The 18,884-nt window shown below is 47.2% G+C and overlaps 1 protein-coding gene across 2 annotated transcripts in view; it reads right to left on the bottom strand.

Annotated features, from left to right (window-relative positions):
* The window catches only part of HDAC3 (histone deacetylase 3), a 153,646-nt gene that overhangs the window by 122,048 nt on the left and 12,714 nt on the right, over window positions 1-18,884 (bottom strand). The window lies entirely within an intron of this gene.

The raw sequence follows: 18,884 nt of genomic DNA, 5'->3' as shown, positions 1-18,884 counted from the left end.
TGCAGTGTCTGTGGCTCATTCCTGAGGCTACATGTCAAATCCAAAACAATTTACAGTCTAATATACAGTTCACACCAAAAGTTTGGACACACCTTCTCATTCAAAGAGTTTTCTTTATTTTCATAACTCTGAAAATTGTAGATTCACATTGAAGGCATTAAAACTATGAATTAACACATGTGGAGTGAAATACTTAACAAAAGAGTGTGAAACAACTGAAAATATAGGTCTTATATTCTAGGTTCTTCAAAGTAGCCACCTTTTGCTTTGATTACTGCTTTGCACATTCTTGGAATTCTCTTGATGAGCTTCAAGAGGTAGTCACCGGAAATGGTTTTCACTTCACAGGTGTGCCCTGGAAGGTTTAATAAGTGTGATTTCTTGCCTTATAAATGGCGTTGGGACCATCAGTTGTGTTGTGCAGAGGTCTGGTGGACACACAGCTGATAGTCCTACTGAGTAGACTGTTAGAATTTGTATTATGGCAAGAAAGAAAATCAGCTAAGCAAAGAAAAACGAGTGGCCATCATTACTTTAAGAAATGAAGGTCAGTCAGTCCGAAAAATTGGGAAAACTTTGAAAGTGTCCCCAAGTGCAGTGGCAAAAACCATCAAATGCTACAAAGAAACTGGCTCACATGAGGACCGCCCCAGGAAAGGCAGACCAAGAGTCACCTCTGCTGCTGAGGATAAGTTTATCTGAGTCATCAGCCTCAGAAATCGCAGGTTAACAGCAGCTCAGATTAGAGACCAGGTCAATGCCACACAGTTCTAGCAGCAGACACATCTCTAGAACAACTGTTAGGTACGCTCACACGAGCGTGAAAATCGGACGAGTGCAATGCGAGAAATTTTCGCATTTCACTCTGACCAATGTTAGGCAATGAGGTTGAGCTGTTGGTCAGCTTTTCTCGCATTCAGATTCTGGATGCGAGAAAAGCGGCAGCATGCTACGTTTTGCTGCTACCGCCGTATCTCTCACACCCATTCAAGTGAATGGATGCGAGAGATACATCGGACTGCACTCGGATGTTATCCCAGTGCAGTGCGATATACGCATAGGCTGACAATGGAGGAGATGGGAGGATTAACCCCTCCCTCTCCTCCGCAGCGCCCGCACTCAGCTTCACAGCTGTGACCCGATCGCAAGATCGGGTTACAGTCGCATGATACTCGGCTCACGCTCGCAGCAGAGCCTGAGCCAGGGGACATTAGCATATCGCATCCGATGCTCTTGCATCGGATGCCATACGCTCGTGTGAGTCCAGCCTTAAGAGGAGACTTTGTGCAGCTGGCCTTCATGGCAAAATAGCTGCTAGGAAACCACTGCTAAGGACAGGCAACAAGCAGAAGAGACCTGTTTGGGCTAAAGAACACAAGGAATGGACATTAGACCAGTGGAGATCTGTGCTTTGGTCTAATGAGTCCAAATTTGAGATCTTTGGATCCAATCACTGTGTCTTTGTGCGATGCAGAAAAGGTGAACGGATGGACTCTACATGGCTGGTTCCCACCGTGAAGCATGGAGGAGGAGGTGTGATGGTGTGGGGGTGCTTTGCTGGTGACACTGTTGGGGATTTATTTAAAATTGAAGGCATACTGAACCAGCATGCCTACCACAACATCTTGCAGCGGCGTGCTATTCCATCCGGTTTGCGTTTAGTTGGACCATCATTTATTTTTCAACAGGACAATGACCCCAAACACACCTCCAGGCTGTGTAAGGGCTATTTGACTAAGAAGGAGAGTGATGGGGTGCTATGCCAGATGACCTGGTCTCCACAGTCACCAGACCTGAACCCAATCGAGATGGTTTGGGGTGAGCTGGACCGCAGAGTGAAGGCAAAAGGGACAACAAGTGCTAAGCATCTCTGGGAACTCCTTCAAGACTGGTGGAAAACCATTTCCAGTGACTACCTCTAGAAGCTCATCAAGAGAAAGCCAAGAGTGTGCAAAGCAGTAATCAAAGCAAAAAGGTGGCTACTTTGAAGAACCTAGAATATAAGACATATTTTCAGTTGTTCCACACGTTTTTGTTAAGTATTTCATTCCACATGTTGTAATTCATAGTTTTGATGTCTTCAATGTGAATCTACAATTTTCAGTCATGAAAATAAGGAAAACTCTTTGAATGAGGTGTGTCCAAACTTTTGGTCTGTACTAATATATAATATAAGATCCACAATGAAGAGATGAAAGGTCGCACTCCAAAGGTCGAATAAAATATTTTTCTTTTTATTCCACGATCACATCAGGGGTACAGGTAGTGAGGGAGGATGAGGGTGTGCCACGTCGGACGACGGCAGCCGTTTCGCAAGTAACCTTGCTTCTACGGGTCCAGTGCATGCAAAGGTGCTGCATCCACCCTTAAATAACAGGTGAATTGGGTGCAGCATCCTTGCGTGAATGAAGTGCAAATTAAAAACATATACCAGCTGCACATGTATCAAATTCACATAGAAACTTATTACATATCAATTCCAAAATGGATTATAAATAATCGTAACATACATGGGTATAGTTAGAGTAAAAAATTAAATATAGTGTTCATTATAGTTTAACCAGAGACATCTCAAAAAACACTATAAAAAACAGGCTTATAGGAAAAAAAAACAAAAAAAAAAACCAAAAAAACAAAAAAAAAAGAAAAAAAACAAAAAAAAAAAAAAAACAGCATTATAGGAACACTGACAAATCATTTTTGTCGTTCAGGCCAAGAGGACCGAGAGCATTTACGTCTATAATCAATCTTGATTCCTTTCTAAGTAAAGAACGGTGCATATCACCTCCAGTGGGACAGGGATTAATTTTTATTACGCCTGCAAATTTTAAAAGGCGTGGATTACCACTATGATATTCCTGCATATGGGCAATTAAACGTGGAGAACCTATCCCGGAGGTTATAGACTTAAAATGCTCCCTAAATCGAACATATAAAGGCCGAATTGTTTTACCTATATAATATTTTTGACAGGGGCAAAAAATAACATATACCAGATAATTGGACTTACATGTGATAAGATCTTTTATTTTGAATAGCTCAGTACCAATTTTTAAAGTGTCTCCTGTACAATGATATTCACAAAGGGGGCAGCCGCCGCACCTATGGTTTCCTTTGATTTTATTTCGGTCTAACCACGTACCTAGTTTGGGTGTAGTAATACGATTATTTATCAGAACATCTCCTATGTTTTTGCATCGCCTATATGAAATCAAAGGACCCTCGTTTGTCATTTCACAGAGATCCTTGTTTTTATTAATTAAATGCCAGTGTTTTTTGATGCTTGATTTTATTGCATCATACATAGAATTAAATTTAAAATTAAAAACGCATCTATTTGAACTTTCGATTTTTGTTTTTTTCGAAATGGCATTTACATTTTTATTCTTATTTCCACTTTTATTTTTGTATTCTTTATTCTTATTTTTATCATTTGGATCATAATTTAAGGATTTTTCGAAGGCAGAATTGATAACTGATATGGGATATCCTCGTTCTAATAGACGTTTTTTCAAGTCTGATGCTTGATGCAGAAAGGTTTCAGAATTATTGTGTACTCTTTTTAGCCGCAAAAATTGTCCATATGGAAGGGCTCTCTTTGTATGGGAGGGGTGCGCACTATTAAAATGCAGCAGGGTGTTCACTGCAGTTGGTTTTCTATATACTTGTCTGTCAATAATACCATCCGATATACTGAGTGTGACATCTAAAAAATCCAATTTTTGGTCCCCAAAAATATGTGTAAAGTACATGTTGTAGGAATTATCATTATTTAGATATGACACAAAATTTTCAAAATCCTGCGCAGAACCGTCCCATACAAAGAAGCCATCATCCATGTATCTGGCATATTTTTTTATATGTTTCAGATATGGATTTTTAGGACTGTAGATAAAGTCTTCCTCAAATGCTGCCAAAAAGAGATTTGCAAAAGTACATGCGGCGGGGGTACCCATCGCGGTACCCCCGCATTGCAAGTACCACTGATCATCAAATTTAAATGCATTATGATGCAAAATAAAGCTTAAGGCTTCTGTGATGAAGTCTACTAAGATTGGATTCTGGTCAAAATTCAGCAAGACTCTCTTGATGGTCTGCACACCCTGATCCTGCGGGATACGGGTGTACAGACTCTCAATATCCAAAGCGGCAAGAGAGAAACCTTTCTGCCATTGAAAATTATCAAGCATTTTAATTAGATCTCCCGTATCTTTTAAGAATGAGGGGATGCGGGTCAATAGTGGTTTAAGTAGCCATTCTAGGTAGTGAGATAAGGGCTCTGTCACTGAACCTATTCCTGCCACAATAGGACGGCCAGGGGGGGAGACATTGTTCTTGTGAATCTTTGGCAGATAATACCAATGAGGTTTTTTCGGAAAAAGAGGGAGTAATTTTTCAGCAGTTTTTTTAGAAATAGTACCTAAACTCACATATTTATGTAAAAGGCTTCTAAGTTTTTTAACAAAAGACCCAGTGGGATCATTAGATAATTTCTGATATACTCTTATATCCTGAAGTTGCCTATTGGCTTCTTGCAAATAGGCTTCTTTTGTTAATAGAACAGTGGCGCCCCCCTTGTCCGCTCTGCGGATAATAATATCTTTTTGTGACTGCAGGATTTTTAGTGCCGCGGTTTCCCCCCGAGTGAGGTTCTGAGGAGGAGAGGGGTATTTTAGAGCTTGTATATCTTTTATTACCAGCTCCTGAAATAAGTCTATGCTGTTCCCAGGGGTTAGTGGGGGGCAAAAGGTAGATTTTATCCCTTTATTAAAAAATGAAAAACTAGATGTAGGATTTATTTGGGTATTTACAATACCTGAAGAACCGGGTTCAATGTGACTGGGGTCCGCTATACTTAAAAGAACAGACGCATCTTTTTCAATAGCAGTATATTCATTATTTGTACCAAAAAAGCCAAGTGGACCTATTTCACATTGTAAATCGGTTACTTCAGAAGTGGGCAAGCTTTTCTTTTGACTATAAAATTTTTTTAAATGCAGTTTTCTACAGCCCTTAAATAAATCAATATGAAAATCAGTCAAGTCAAATGATTCTGGTATACAATAGTTTAAGCCCTTTTCCAACACAGATAGCATATCAGGTGTTAAAACCAACGAAGTAAGATTATATACTTTACGCAAACAAGGCATGATGTTATTCGCTGAACAGGAAAGATTATTTTTTTCTGTACTTATTACAGGGACTGTCTCTGATTTAGGGAGCATTTTAAGTCTATAACCTCCGGGATAGGTTCTCCACGTTTAATTGCCCATATGCAGGAATATCATAGTGGTAATCCACGCCTTTTAAAATTTGCAGGCGTAATAAAAATTAATCCCTGTCCCACTGGAGGTGATATGCACCGTTCTTTACTTAGAAAGGAATCAAGATTGATTATAGACTTAAATGCTCTCGGTCCTCTTGGCCTGAACGACAAAAATGATTTGTCAGTGTTCCTATAATGCTGGTTTTTTTTTTTGTTTTTTTTTTGTTTTTTTGTTTTTTTTTTTGTTTTTTTTTTCCTATAAGCCTGTTTTTTATAGTGTTTTTTGAGATGTCTCTGGTTAAACTATAATGAACACTATATTTAATTTTTTACTCTAACTATACCCATGTATGTTACGATTATTTATAATCCATTTTGGAATTGATATGTAATAAGTTTCTATGTGAATTTGATACATGTGCAGCTGGTATATGTTTTTAATTTGCACTTCATTCACGCAAGGATGCTGCACCCAATTCACCTGTTATTTAAGGGTGGATGCAGCACCTTTGCATGCACTGGACCCGTAGAAGCAAGGTTACTTGCGAAACGGCTGCCGTCGTCCGACGTGGCACACCCTCATCCTCCCTCACTACCTGTACCCCTGATGTGATCGTGGAATAAAAAGAAAAATATTTTATTCGACCTTTGGAGTGCAACCTTTCATCTCTTCATTGTGGATCTTGTATCGCCTTTACTTTGGGACACGCACCCAGGTCTCCACCTGCCTGAAAGCACAGCTTTGTCAGCCATACAGGGATCAGCGGTGCCCGGTATCCTCCACTCAGCTTAATATATAATATATATATATAAATAATTAATATATACTATATATATATATATATATATATACTTAATATATAATATATATATACACACATATATATACACATATATATATATATATATATATAATAAATTAAATAAATTCCTAAGGCTATGTTCACACGATGCAGGTTTTTTGCACAATTTATGCAAATTAAAAGCAGCTTTTTACTGTACCAACAAAACCTGAGATTTCAGAAGTCTCCTGCACACAATTGGTTTTTTTCCCCCTGGCTGAACAGGAAAACTACTGCGTTTTTTTATTTGTTTTTTTTTGTTTTTTTTTTAAAGAAGCAGCATGTCAACTCTTTCAGCATTTTTGCAGCATTTTTAAGTATTGAAAGCAATGAGAAAGTGGAAAGCATAACCACTGCACCTTTTACTGCTTTTATGGTGAATAAAACTAACTTTATTAAACGTGCACTTTAGACAAATGAAACCAAAAATGCAGTCGTCAAACGCAAGAAAAAAAAAAAAAGCCACAAATGCACAAGAAAAATAAAAAAGCAGCAAAAAACGCAAGGAAAAAAAAAAAAAAAAAAAAAAGCAAAAACAGCTTTTTGTGAAGCAGCTTTTCATACTGTCAAAACAAGTTTTACCTGCAAAAAAACAGCAAACACACAACATGTGAACATAGCCTTAAGCGACCCAGTATTGTTTTTTGGAAGCTTACTGTACCCCTAGCAAGAAATGCTAATACTACCATTATACTTATGTTTTTGTTATCTGAACAGTTCAGTTTTGATTAGCTTAAGCTTTATAAAGGTTGTCCACCTTTGGGGACTTATTTTTTTTCCCCTTACTTAAAAAGGAACCAACCAGCAGGATTTTGCTATCTGAAGTACAGACCGTGCCATAGTGGCACGATGATTCTGAATCCAGGCACACCTCTTGTTGAAAGATCGATGCTTCATTGCTGAAATATCTGTAATCAAAGTTACAGAAATGCACTGTATCTTTAACTGATGTGTGCATCGGGGGTGCGGGCTATTGTGGGTTGGGTCTTCAATGTATATTCCTCCTCCTGCATCTTGTATGGCATGCCCCCTTTTCTTTATTTCAATATAGTGTCACGCCACCATTGCTGCTATTAGCGTGCAATACAAGACACAAGAGCAGGAATTTACAGCGAAGACCCACAAAGGCCCGGCACACCGCACACATCACTCAGTGCATGTCTGCAACTTTGCAGAAAGATATATTTCAATAACCAAACATCCAATCTCAGAACAAAAGGTATGCCTGGATTCAGCATCCTACTGCCAGTATGGCACTGTCCTTACTTCATACAGAAAAATCCAGGTGGCTGGATCCCTTTAAGTCCAGAAGAAGGGAATTTTGTTTACTTACCGTAAATTCCTTTTCTTCTAGCTCCTATTGGGAGACCCAGACAATTGGGTGTATAGCTTCTGCCTCCGGAGGCCACACAAAGTATTACACTTTAAAAAGTGTAACCCCTCCCCTCTGCCTATACACCCTCCCGTGCATCACGGGCCCATCAGTTTTGGTGCCAAAGCAGGAAGGAGGAAACTTATAAATTGGTCTAAGGTAAATTCAATCCGAAGGATGTTCGGAGAACTGAAACCATGAACCAAAAGAACAATTCAACATGAACAACATGTGTACACAAAAGAACAACAGCCCGAAGGGAACAGGGGCGGGTGCTGGGTCTCCCAATAGGAGCTAGAAGAAAAGGAATTTACGGTAAGTAAACAAAATTCCCTTCTTCTTTGTCGCTCCATTGGGAGACCCAGACAGTTGGGACGTCCAAAAGCAGTCCCTGGGTGGGTAAAAGAATACCTCGATAAAAAGAGCCGAAAAACGGCCCCCTCTTACAGGTGGGCAACCGCCGCCTGAAGGACTCGCCTACCTAGGCTGGCATCTGCCGAAGCATAGGCATGCACCTGATAGTGTTTCGTGAAAGTGTGCAGACTCGACCAGGTAGCCGCCTGACACACCTGCTGAGCCGTAGCCTGGTGCCGCAATGCCCAGGATGCACCTACGGCTCTGGTAGAATGGGCTTTCAGCCCTGAAGGAATCGGAAGCCCAGAAGAACGGTAGGCTTCAAGAATCGGTTCCTTGATCCACCGAGCCAAGGTTGACTTGGAAGCCTGCGACCCCTTACGCTGGCCAGCGACAAGGACAAAGAGCGCATCCGAACGGCGCAGGGGCGCCGTGCGAGAAATGTAGAGCCGGAGTGCTCTCACCAGATCTAACAAGTGCAAATCCTTTTCACATTGGTGAACTGGATGAGGGCAAAAAGAAGGTAAGGAGATATCCTGATTGAGATGAAAAGGGGATACCACCTTAGGGAGAAATTCCGGGACCGGACGCAGAACCACCTTATCCTGGTGAAACACCAGGAAGGGGGCTTTGCATGACAGCGCTGCTAGCTCAGACACTCTCCGAAGTGATGTGACTGCCACTAGGAAGGCCACCTTCTGCGAAAGGCGTGATAGAGAGACATCTCGCATCGGCTCGAAAGGTGGTTTCTGAAGAGCCGTTAGCACCCTGTTAAGATCCCAGGGTTCCAGCGGACGCTTGTAAAGGTGGGACTATGTGGCAAACTCCCTGCAGGAACGTGCGGACCTGCGGAAGCCTGGCTAGACGCTTTTGAAAAAACACGGAAAGCGCAGATACTTGTCCCTTGAGAGAGCCGAGAGACAAACCCTTGTCCATTCCGGATTGAAGGAAAGAAAGAAAAGTGGGTAAGGCAAACGGCCAGGGGGTAAAACCCCGATCAGCGCACCAGGATAAGAAGATCCTCCAAGCCCTGTGATAGATCTTGGCGGACGTTGGTTTCCTGGCCTGTCTCATGGTGGCAATGACATCTTGAGATAACCCTGAGGACGCTAGGAGCCAGGACTCAATGGCCACACAGTCAGGTTGAGGGCCGCAGAATTCAGATGGAAAAATGGCCCTTGAGACAGCAAGTCTGGTCGGTCTGGGAGTGCCCACGGTTGACCCACTGTGAGGTGCCACAGATCTGGGTACCACGACCTCCTCGGCCAGTCTGGAGCGACGAGGATGGCGCGGCGGCAGTCGGACCTGATCTTGCGTAACACTCTGGGCAGCAGTGCCAGAGGAGGAAATACATAAGGCAGTCGAAACTGCGACCAATCCTGAACTAATGCGTCCGCCGCCAGAGCTCTGTGATCTTGAGTCCGTGCCATGAATGCCGGGACTTTGTTGTTGTGCCGAGACGCCATGAGGTCGACATCCGGCGTTCCCCAGCGGCAACAGATCTCTTGAAACACGTCCGGGTGAAGAGACCATTCCCCTGCGTCCATGCCCTGGCGACTGAGAAAGTCTGCTTCCCAGTTTTCTACGCCCGGGATGTGAACTGCGGAGATGGTGGAGGCTGTGGCTTCCGCCCACAGCAGAATCCGCCGAACTTCTTGGAAGGCTTGACGACTGCGTGTGCCGCCCTGGTGGTTGATGTACGCGACCGCCGTGGCGTTGTCCGACTGTATTCGGATCTGCCTGCCCTCCAGCCACCGCTGGAACGCCTTTAGGGCTAGATACACTGCCCTTATCTCCAGAACATTGATCTGAAGGGAGGACTCTGTCGGAGCCCAGGTTCCCTGAGCCCTGTGGTGGAGTAAGACCGCTCCGCACCCTGACAGACTCGCGTCCGTCGTGACCACAGCCCAGGATGGGGGCAGGAAGGATTTTCCCTTCGACAAAGAAGTGGGAAGAAGCCACCACTGAAGAGAGGTTTTGGCTGCCAGTGAAAGAGAGACGTTCCTGTCTAGGGACGTCGACCTCCTGTCCCATTTGCGGAGAATGTCCCATTGAAGTGGACGCAGATGAAACTGCGCAAAGGGAACTGCCTCCATTGCTGCCACCATCTTCCCTAGGAAGTGCATGAGGCGCCTCAAGGGGTGTGACTGGGCCCGAAGGAGAGATTGCACCCCTGTCTGCAGTGAACGCTGTTTGTCCAGCGGAAGCTTCACTATCGCTGAGAGAGTATGAAACTCCATCCCGAGGTAAGTCAGTGATTGGGTCGGTGTCAATTTTGACTTTGGGAAATTGATGATCCACCCGAACCTCTGGAGAGTCTCCAGAGCAATGGTCAGGCTGTGTTGACATGCCACCCGGGAGGGTGCCTTGACTAGAAGATCGTCTAAGTAAGGGATCACCGAGTGGCCCTGAGAGTGTAGGACCGCCACCACTGCTGCCATGACCTTGGTGAAGACCCGTGGGGCTGTCGCCAGGCCGAAAGGCAGTGCCACGAACTGAAGGTGTTCGTCCCCGATGGCGAAACGCAGGAAGCGTTGATGCTCTGGTGCAATCGGCACATGGAGATAAGCATCCCTGATGTCGATTGATGCTAGGAAGTCTCCTTGGGACATCGAGGCGATGACAGAGCGGAGAGATTCCATCCGGAACCGTCTGGTTCTCACGTGTCTGTTGAGCAGTTTGAGGTCCAGAACGGGACGGAATGATCCGTCCTTTTTTGGCACCACGAACAAGTTGGAGTAAAAACCGCGACCACGTTCTTGAAGGGGAACGGGGATCACAACTCCTTCTGCCTTCAGAGTGTTCACCGCCTGAAAAAGTGCATCGGCTCGCTCGGGGGGCGGAGATGTTCTGAAGAAACGAGTCGGAGGACGAGAACTGAGCTCTATCCTGTAACCGTGAGACAGAATGTCTCTCACCCATCGGTCTTGGACATGTGGCCACCAGGCGTCGCAAAAGCGGGAGAGCCTGCCACCGACCGAGGATGCGGTTTGGGGAGGCCGAAAGTCATGAGGAGGCCGCCTTGGAGGCGGTTCCTCCGGCGGTCTTTGTAGGACGTGACTTAGACCGCCATGCAGAAGAGTTCCTCTGGCCCTTCTCTGACCTGTTGGACGTGGAGGAATGGGACCTGGCTGAGGGCCGAAAGGACCGAAACCTCGGTTGTATCTTTCGTTGCTGAGGTCTGTTTGGTTTGGACTGGGGTAAGGACGAGTCCTTTCCCTTGGATTGTTTAATAATTTCGTCCAATTGCTCGCCAAACAAACGGTCGCCAGAAAATGGCAAACCGGTTAAGAACTTCTTGGAAGCAGAGTCTGCCTTCCATTCGCGTAGCCACATGGCCCTGCGGACTACCACCGAATTGGCGGATGCTACCGCTGTACGGCTCGCAGAGTCCAGGACGGCGTTCATGGCGTAGGACGAAAAGGCTGACGCCTGAGAAGTCAAAGACACAACTTGCGGAGCAGAGGTACGTGTGACCGCATTAATCTCAGACAGACAAGCTGAGATAGCTTGGAGTGCCCACACGGCTGCAAAGGCCGGAGCAAAAGACGCGCCTATGGCTTCATAGATGGATTTCATCACTAGCTCTATTTGCCTGTCAGTGGCATCCTTGAGCGATGAACCATCTGCCACTGATACTACGGATCTAGCCGCCAGTCTAGAGACTGGAGGATCCACCTTGGGACACTGAGCCCAACCCTTAACTACGTCAGGGGGGGAAGGGGTAACGTGTGTCATTAAGGCGCTTAGTAAAGCGCTTGTTCGGAAATGCTCTGTGCTTCTGGACAGCATCTCTGAAGTTAGAGTGATCGAAAAACGCACTCCGTGTACGTTTGGGAAACCTAAACTGGTGCTTCTCCTGCTGCGAAGTCGACTCCTCTATAGTTGGAGTTGGGGGAGAAAGATCTAGCACCTAGTTGATGGACGCTATAAGGTCATTTACTATGGCGTCCCCTTCAGGTGTATCAAGATTGAGAGCAACGTCAGGATCAGAGCCCTGAGCTGCGACCGCCGCTTCATCCTCCAGAGAGTCCTCATGCTGAGACCCCGAACAGCGTGATGAAGTCGGGGAAGGTTCCCAGCGAGCCCGCTTAGCCGGTCTGGGACTGCGGTCCGTGTCGGAGTCCTCACCGTGGGACCTAGGTGTCACCCCAGGAGCACTTTGCTGCGCCGACCGAGAGGGGCCTGGGGGCGATGAACTCACAGTGCCCTGGGCCTGTGTTACCGATCTGGACTGCAAGGCTTCTAGTATCTTAGCAGACCATTTGTCCATAGACTAAGCCATGGACTGTGAAAGCGACTCAGAGAGTTTCTCAGCCAAAACTGCAAACTCTGTCCCTGCCACCTGGACAGTGGAAGCCGGCGGATCTACCTGAGCCGAGGGTCCCACCAGTGCCCGAGGCTCCGGCTGAGTGAGTGCCACAGGGGCCGAGCATTGCACACAGTGAGGGTAGGTGGAACCTGCAGGTAACATAGCTGCACAAGAGGTACAGGTTGCGAAATAAGCCTGTGCCTTGGCACCCTTGCTCTTTGCGGACGACATGCTGTTGTCTCCTCTGAGAGTGATCAGTGAGGGTATATAGCCAAAAGCAAAATAATGCGGCCGAACAGAGAAAATGTATAATGTATAATTATATATATATATATATATATATATATATATATATATATATATATATATATATATATATATATATATATATATTACACACTTCGGCACCTCAGGGGGGCCAGCACCTGGTAACCGGTGTGGCTTACCGACCGCCCAAAGCGGTTGTGTGTCCACCAGATTCCCCGCCTGGGCCTCCCAGAGCTGTGGAGCTCGTTCTGAAATCCTCCACCTGCAGAAGTGAGTGTAACAATGGCTGCCAGAGTTCTCAGGGGAGGAGGGAGCCGTGGGCGGTGACTAATAAAGTGCGGGAATATGGTGCCCCACAGTGCTCAGTGAGGGGGGAGGAGAACACCTAAGTATGCTCCAGCCCTCACTGCCGACGTCCAGTCGACCGTCCCGCCCTTACCCCTGACTGGCAGGCCCGGGGGCGGGAGTTATGGTACTAGGCCGCAGAAGCCGGGGACTAAATTTAATAACGCGGCCGACGAACAGGCGCGGTCGGCGCGGTAGTCCCGGTCGTCACAGAAAAACAGCAGCCGCTGCAGCGTCTGTAACACAGGCGCTCCTGCGCCGTCCCCAAGGGGACACAGAGTACCTTTTAGATGCAGGGCCTGTCCCTGATGATACCCAGTCTCCTGTCCGTCAGATTCCCCCAGGGGCTGCGGAGGGAGCCCGGTCCTAGTGAAAGGTGACCGGTTAGGATCCCACTTCTCCCAGAGCCTCTAAGGGATGGGGAAGGAAAACGGCATGTGGCTCCAGCCTTTGTACCCGCAATGGGTACCTCAACCTTGACAGCACCGCCGACTTAGTGGGGTGAGAAGGGAGCATGCCGGGGGCCCCGTGGGGGCCCTCTTTTCTTCCATCCGATACAATCAGCAGCTGCTGCTGACTAAAATGTGCAGCTTGCGTGAATGTGTGCCTCCTTCAACACAAAGCATAAAACTGATGGGCCCGTGATGCACGGGAGGGTGTATAGGCAGAGGGGAGGGGTTACACTTTTTAAAGTGTAATACTTTGTGTGGCCTCCGGAGGCAGAAGCTATACACCCAATTGTCTGGGTCTCCCAATGGAGCGACAAAGAAATGCTATTTACCTACATATTTAGGGCGGCTAATCTGCAGATAAATGACAATCAATCCCCAACCCTGCGACAGTGACTCAAAGAGCAGTTACAGGAAGAATAAAACTTAATTTTCACCCTGCAGTCGTGCTACTAGTGAGCCGACTTAATAGAATTTAAAGGGAACCTGTCACCAGGTTTTCCCCACTATCAACTAAAGCCACCTCCTTTAACGGTTCCATTAAATAAAGGTTGATGGACTGCTGGAATCCGTTAACTCTCTCTGCATATCCCAAAAAGTACCTTAATATAAGCGCCGGAAACTTATAAATCAACACAATGCATTGAGCAAGTAAAATAAAGAAAATTCACGACACTCCTTCAGACATATATGATGTACATGTACATCACATGTTATGCCCCTGCCTTTAACGCGGGCTCGCATGCCAAACCTGCATCTTTCCTATCAGATGACGGCTAATTTAATCAGCCATCATGTGCCTGCGAGCACAGCTGTTAACCTGTTAAATGTCGCAGTCAATCTCTGACCACGACATTTACTACGAGCCGGCAGGGGGCGCATCATTCCACGCGCTCATCAGCAGGATCGCGGGGTGTGAATGGGATATGACAGGCGGGAGTCTGCTGACGACCCCCATGTATTTTATTATGGCGTTCAAAAGGAGTTTGTGACGTCTGCTATGTGCTCGCGCACTGTTATGCATAGCACAAACGATCAGATGATTACAGCTTCAGGTCCAGCAAGGAGACTATTAAATACATTAAAGTAAAAAAAAAAAAAAAGAAAAAAAAATATATATATCTATAATAATAAAAAAAAATTATATATATATATTATATATATATATATATATATATATATATATATATATATATATATATATATATATATATATATATATATATATATATATATATATATATATATATTTGGAGAAAAAGGAAACAAAGAAGGGAATTTTGTTTACTTACCGTAAATTCCTTTTCTTCTAGCTCCTATTGGGAGACCCAGACAATTGGGTGTATAGCTTCTGCCTCCGGAGGCCACACAAAGTATTACGCTTTAAAAAGTGTAACCCCTCCCCTCTGCCTATACACCCTCCCGTGCCTCACGGGCTCCTCAGTTTTGGTGCAAAAGCAGGAAGGAGGAAACTTATAAATTGGTTTAAGGTAAATTCAATCCGAAGGATGTTCGGAGAACTGAAAACCATGAAACAATTGAACATGAACAACATGTGTACACAAAAGAACAACAACCCGAAGGGAACAGGGGCGGGTGCTGGGTCTCCCAATAGGAGCTAGAAGAAAAGGAATTTACGGTAAGTAAACAAAATTTCCTTCTTCTTTGTCGCTCCATTGGGAGACCCAGACAATTGGGACGTCCAAAAGCAGTCCCTGGGTGGGTAAAAGAATACCTCGATAACAAGAGCCGACACGACTCCCTCTTACAGGTGGGCCACCGCCGCCTGAAGGACTTGCCTACCTAGACTGGCATCTGCCGAAGCATAGGCATGCACTTGATAGTGCTTTGTGAAAGTGTGCATACTAGACCACGTAGCTGCCTGACACACTTGTAGAGCCGTTGCCTGGTGCCGCAATGCCCAGGACGCCCCCACGGCTCTGGTAGAATGGGCTTTCAGCCCCGAAGGAATCGGAAGCCCCGAAGAACGGTAGGCTTCAAGAATCGGTTCCTTAATCCACCGAGCCAAGGTTGACCTGGAAGCTTGCGAACCCTTACGCTGACCAGCCACAAGGACAAAAAGCGCATCTGAATGGCGCAGGGGCGCTGTGCGAGACACGTAGAAACGGAGTGCTCTCACTAGATCTAATGAGTGCAAATCCTTTTCAAAGTGGTGAATTGGATTAGGGCAAAATGAAGGTAAGGTGATATCCTGATTGAGATGAAAAGGCGATACCACCTTAGGGAGAAATTCCGGAACAGGACGGAGCACCACCTTATCCTGGTGAAAAACCAAGAAGGGGGCTTTGCATGACAGTGCTGCAAGCTCCGACACTCTACGGAGTGAAGTAACTGCTACTAGAAATGCCACTTTCTGCGAAAGACGCGATAAGGAGACATCCCGCAGCGGCTCAAAAGGCGGTTTCTGAAGAGCCGTTAGCACCCTGTTAAGGTCCCAGGGTTCTAGCGGACGCTTGTAAGGTGGGACTATGTGGCAAACTCCCTGCAGGAACGTGCGGACCTGCGAAAGCTTGGCCAGGCGCTTTTGAAAGAATATTGAGAGTGACGATACTTGCCCTTTGAGAGAACTAAGTGACAACCCCTTATCCATTCCGGATTGAAGGAAGGAAAGAAAAGTGGGTAAGGCAAAAGGCCAGGGAGTAAAACCTTTATCAGAACACCAGGACAAGAAAATCCGCCAAGTCCTGTGATAGATCTTGGCGGACGTCGGTTTCCTGGCCTGTCTCATAGTGGCAATGACATCCTGAGACAACACTGAAGACGCTAGGAGCCAGGACTCAATGGCCACACAGTCAGGTTGAGGGCCGTAGAATTCAGATGGAAAAACGGCCCTTGCGACAGCAAGTCTGGGCGGTCTGGCAGCGCCCACGGCTGACCCACCGTGAGATGCCACAGATCCGGGTACCATGACCGTCTCGGCCAGTCTGGAGCGACGAGAATGGCGCGACGGCAGTCGGACCTGATCTTGCGTAGTACTCTGGGCAGCATTGCCAGAGGAGGAAATACATAAGGCAGTTGAAACTGCGACCAATCCTGAACTAATGCGTCCGCCGCCAGAGCTCTGTGATCTTGAGATCGTGCCATGAAGGCCGGGACCTTGTTGTTGTGCCGTGACGCCATGAGATCGACGTCCGGCGTTTCCCAGCGGCGACATATCTCTCGAAACACTTCTGGGTGTAGGGACCATTCCCCCGCATCCATGCCCTGACGACTGAGAAAATCTGCCTCCCAGTTTTCTACGCCCGGTATGTGAACTGCAGAGATGGTGGATGCTGTGGCTTCCACCCACTGCAGAATTCGCTGGACTTCCTGGAAGGCTTGACGACTCCGCGTGCCGCCTTGGTGGTTGATGTATGCGACGGCAGTGGCGTTGTCCGACTGGATACGGATCTGCCTGCCCTCCAGCAACTGCTGGAAAGCCAATAGGGCCAGATACACAGCCCTTATCTCCAGGACATTGATCTGCAGGGAAGACTATCGGAGTCCAGGTTCCCTGAGCCCTGTGATGGAGGAACACCGCTCCCCACCCTGACAGGCTCGCGTCCGTGGTGACCACAGCCCAGGTTGGGGGCAGGAAGGATTTTCCCTGTGATAGAGAAGTGGGAAGAAGCCACCACTGAAGAGACGTCTTTGTTGCAAGGGAAAGAGAGACGTTCCTGTCGAGAGAGCTCGACCTCCTGTCCCATTTGTGGAGAATGTCCCACTGGAGCGGGCGCAGATGGAATTGCGTGAAGGGCACTGCTTCCATCGCTGCCACCATCTTCCCCAGGAAGTGCATGAGGCGTCTCAAAAGGGTTCGACTGAGTCTGAATCAGAGACTGCACCCCTGCCTGCAGTGACAGCTGTTTGTCTAGTGGAAGCTTGACTACCGCTGACTGTGTATGAAACTCCATCCCTAGATAGGTCAGAGATTGGTCGGTGTCAACTTGGATTTTGGGAAGTTGATGAGCCACCCGAACTGCTGGAGGGTCTCCAGAGCGACGGAAAGGCTGTGTTGACACGCCGCCCGAGAAGGTGCCATGACTAGGAGATCGTCTAAGTAGGGAATCACCGAGTGCCCCTGAGAATGCAGGACCGCCACAACGGATGCCATGACCTTGGTGAAAACCCGTGGGGCTGTCGCCAGGCCGAAGGGCAATGCCACGAACTGAAGGTGTTCGTCCCCGATGGCAAAACGCAAAAAGTGTTGATGTTCTGGTGCGATCGGCACGTGGAGATAGGCATCCTTGATGTCGATCGATGCGAGGAAGTCTCCTTGTGACATCGAGGCGATGACCGAGCGGAGAGATTCCATCCGGAATCGTCTGGTGCTCACGTGTTTGTTGAGCAATTTGAGGTCCAGAACGGGACGGAATGATCAGTCTTTCTTTGGCACCACGAATAAGTTGGAGTAAAAACCGCGACCCTGTTCCTGAGTGGGAACGGGGGGGTCACGACTCCTTTTTTCAGAGCGTCCACTGCTTGGAAAAGTGCGTCTGCTCGCGCGGGGGGCGGAGAGGTTCTGAAGAAACGAGTCGGAGGACGAGAGCTGAACTCTATCCTGTAACCGTGAGACAGAATGTCTCTCACCCATCGGTCTTGAACATGTGGCCACCAGGCGTCGCGAAAGCGGGAGAGCCTGCCACCGACCGAGGATGCGGTTCGGGGATGCCGTGAGTCATGAGGAGGCCGCCTTGGAAGCAGTGCCTCCGGCGGTCTTTTGGGGGCGTGACTTAGATCGCCACGCATAGGAGTTCCTCTGGCCTTTGTCCTGTCTATTGGACGAAGAGGACTGTGGCTTGGCGGAGGGACGAAAGGACCGAAACCTCGATTGAATTTTTCGTTGCTGAGGTCTCTTAGGTTTGGACTGGGGTAAGGAGGAGTCCTTTCCCTTGGATTCCTTAATAATCTCATCCAAACGTTCGCCAAACAATCTCTCGCCAGAAAACGGCAAACCGGTTAAGAACCTCTTGGAAGCCGAGTCTGCTTTCCATTCGCGCAGCCACATGGCCCTGCGGACTGCAACCGAATTAGCGGATGCCACCGCTGTACGGCTAGCAGAGTCTAGGACTGCGTTCATGGCGTAGGAAGAAAACGCCGACGCCTGAGAGGTTAAAGATGCAACCTGCGGGGCAGACGTACGTGTGACCGCATTAATCTCAGTCAGACAAGCTGAGATAGCTTGGAGTGCCCACACGGCTGCAAAAGCCGGGGCAAAAGACGCTCCCGTGGCCTCATAGATGGATTTCACCAGGAGCTCTATCTGCCTGTCAGTGGCATCTTTTAGTGATGAGCCATCTGCAACCGAAACTACAGATCTAGCCGCCAATCTGGAGACTGGGGGATCCACCTTCGGACATTGAGCCCAACCCTTAACTACGTCAGCGGGGAAGGGGTAACGTGTGTCAGTAAGGCGCTTAGTAAAGCGCTTGTCCGGAACCGCTCTGGGCTTCTGGACAGCATCTCTGAAGTTAGAGTGATCAAAAAATGCACTCCGTGTACGTTTGGGAAACCTAAACTGGTGTTTCTCCTGCTGAGAGGCCGACTCCTCTATAGGTGGAGACGGGGGAGATAGATCCAACACCTGATTGATGGACGAGATAAGATCATTTACTAAGGCGTCCCCTTCAGGTGTATCAAGATTGAGAGCAACATCAGGGTCCGAGCCCTGAGCTGC

This window comes from Anomaloglossus baeobatrachus, chromosome 4, assembly GCF_048569485.1.
Source record: "Anomaloglossus baeobatrachus isolate aAnoBae1 chromosome 4, aAnoBae1.hap1, whole genome shotgun sequence".
Lineage (NCBI taxonomy): Eukaryota > Metazoa > Chordata > Amphibia > Anura > Aromobatidae > Anomaloglossus > Anomaloglossus baeobatrachus.
The sequence above is the reverse complement of the archived record's forward strand: the minus strand, read 5'-3'. Positions and strand labels throughout refer to the sequence as shown.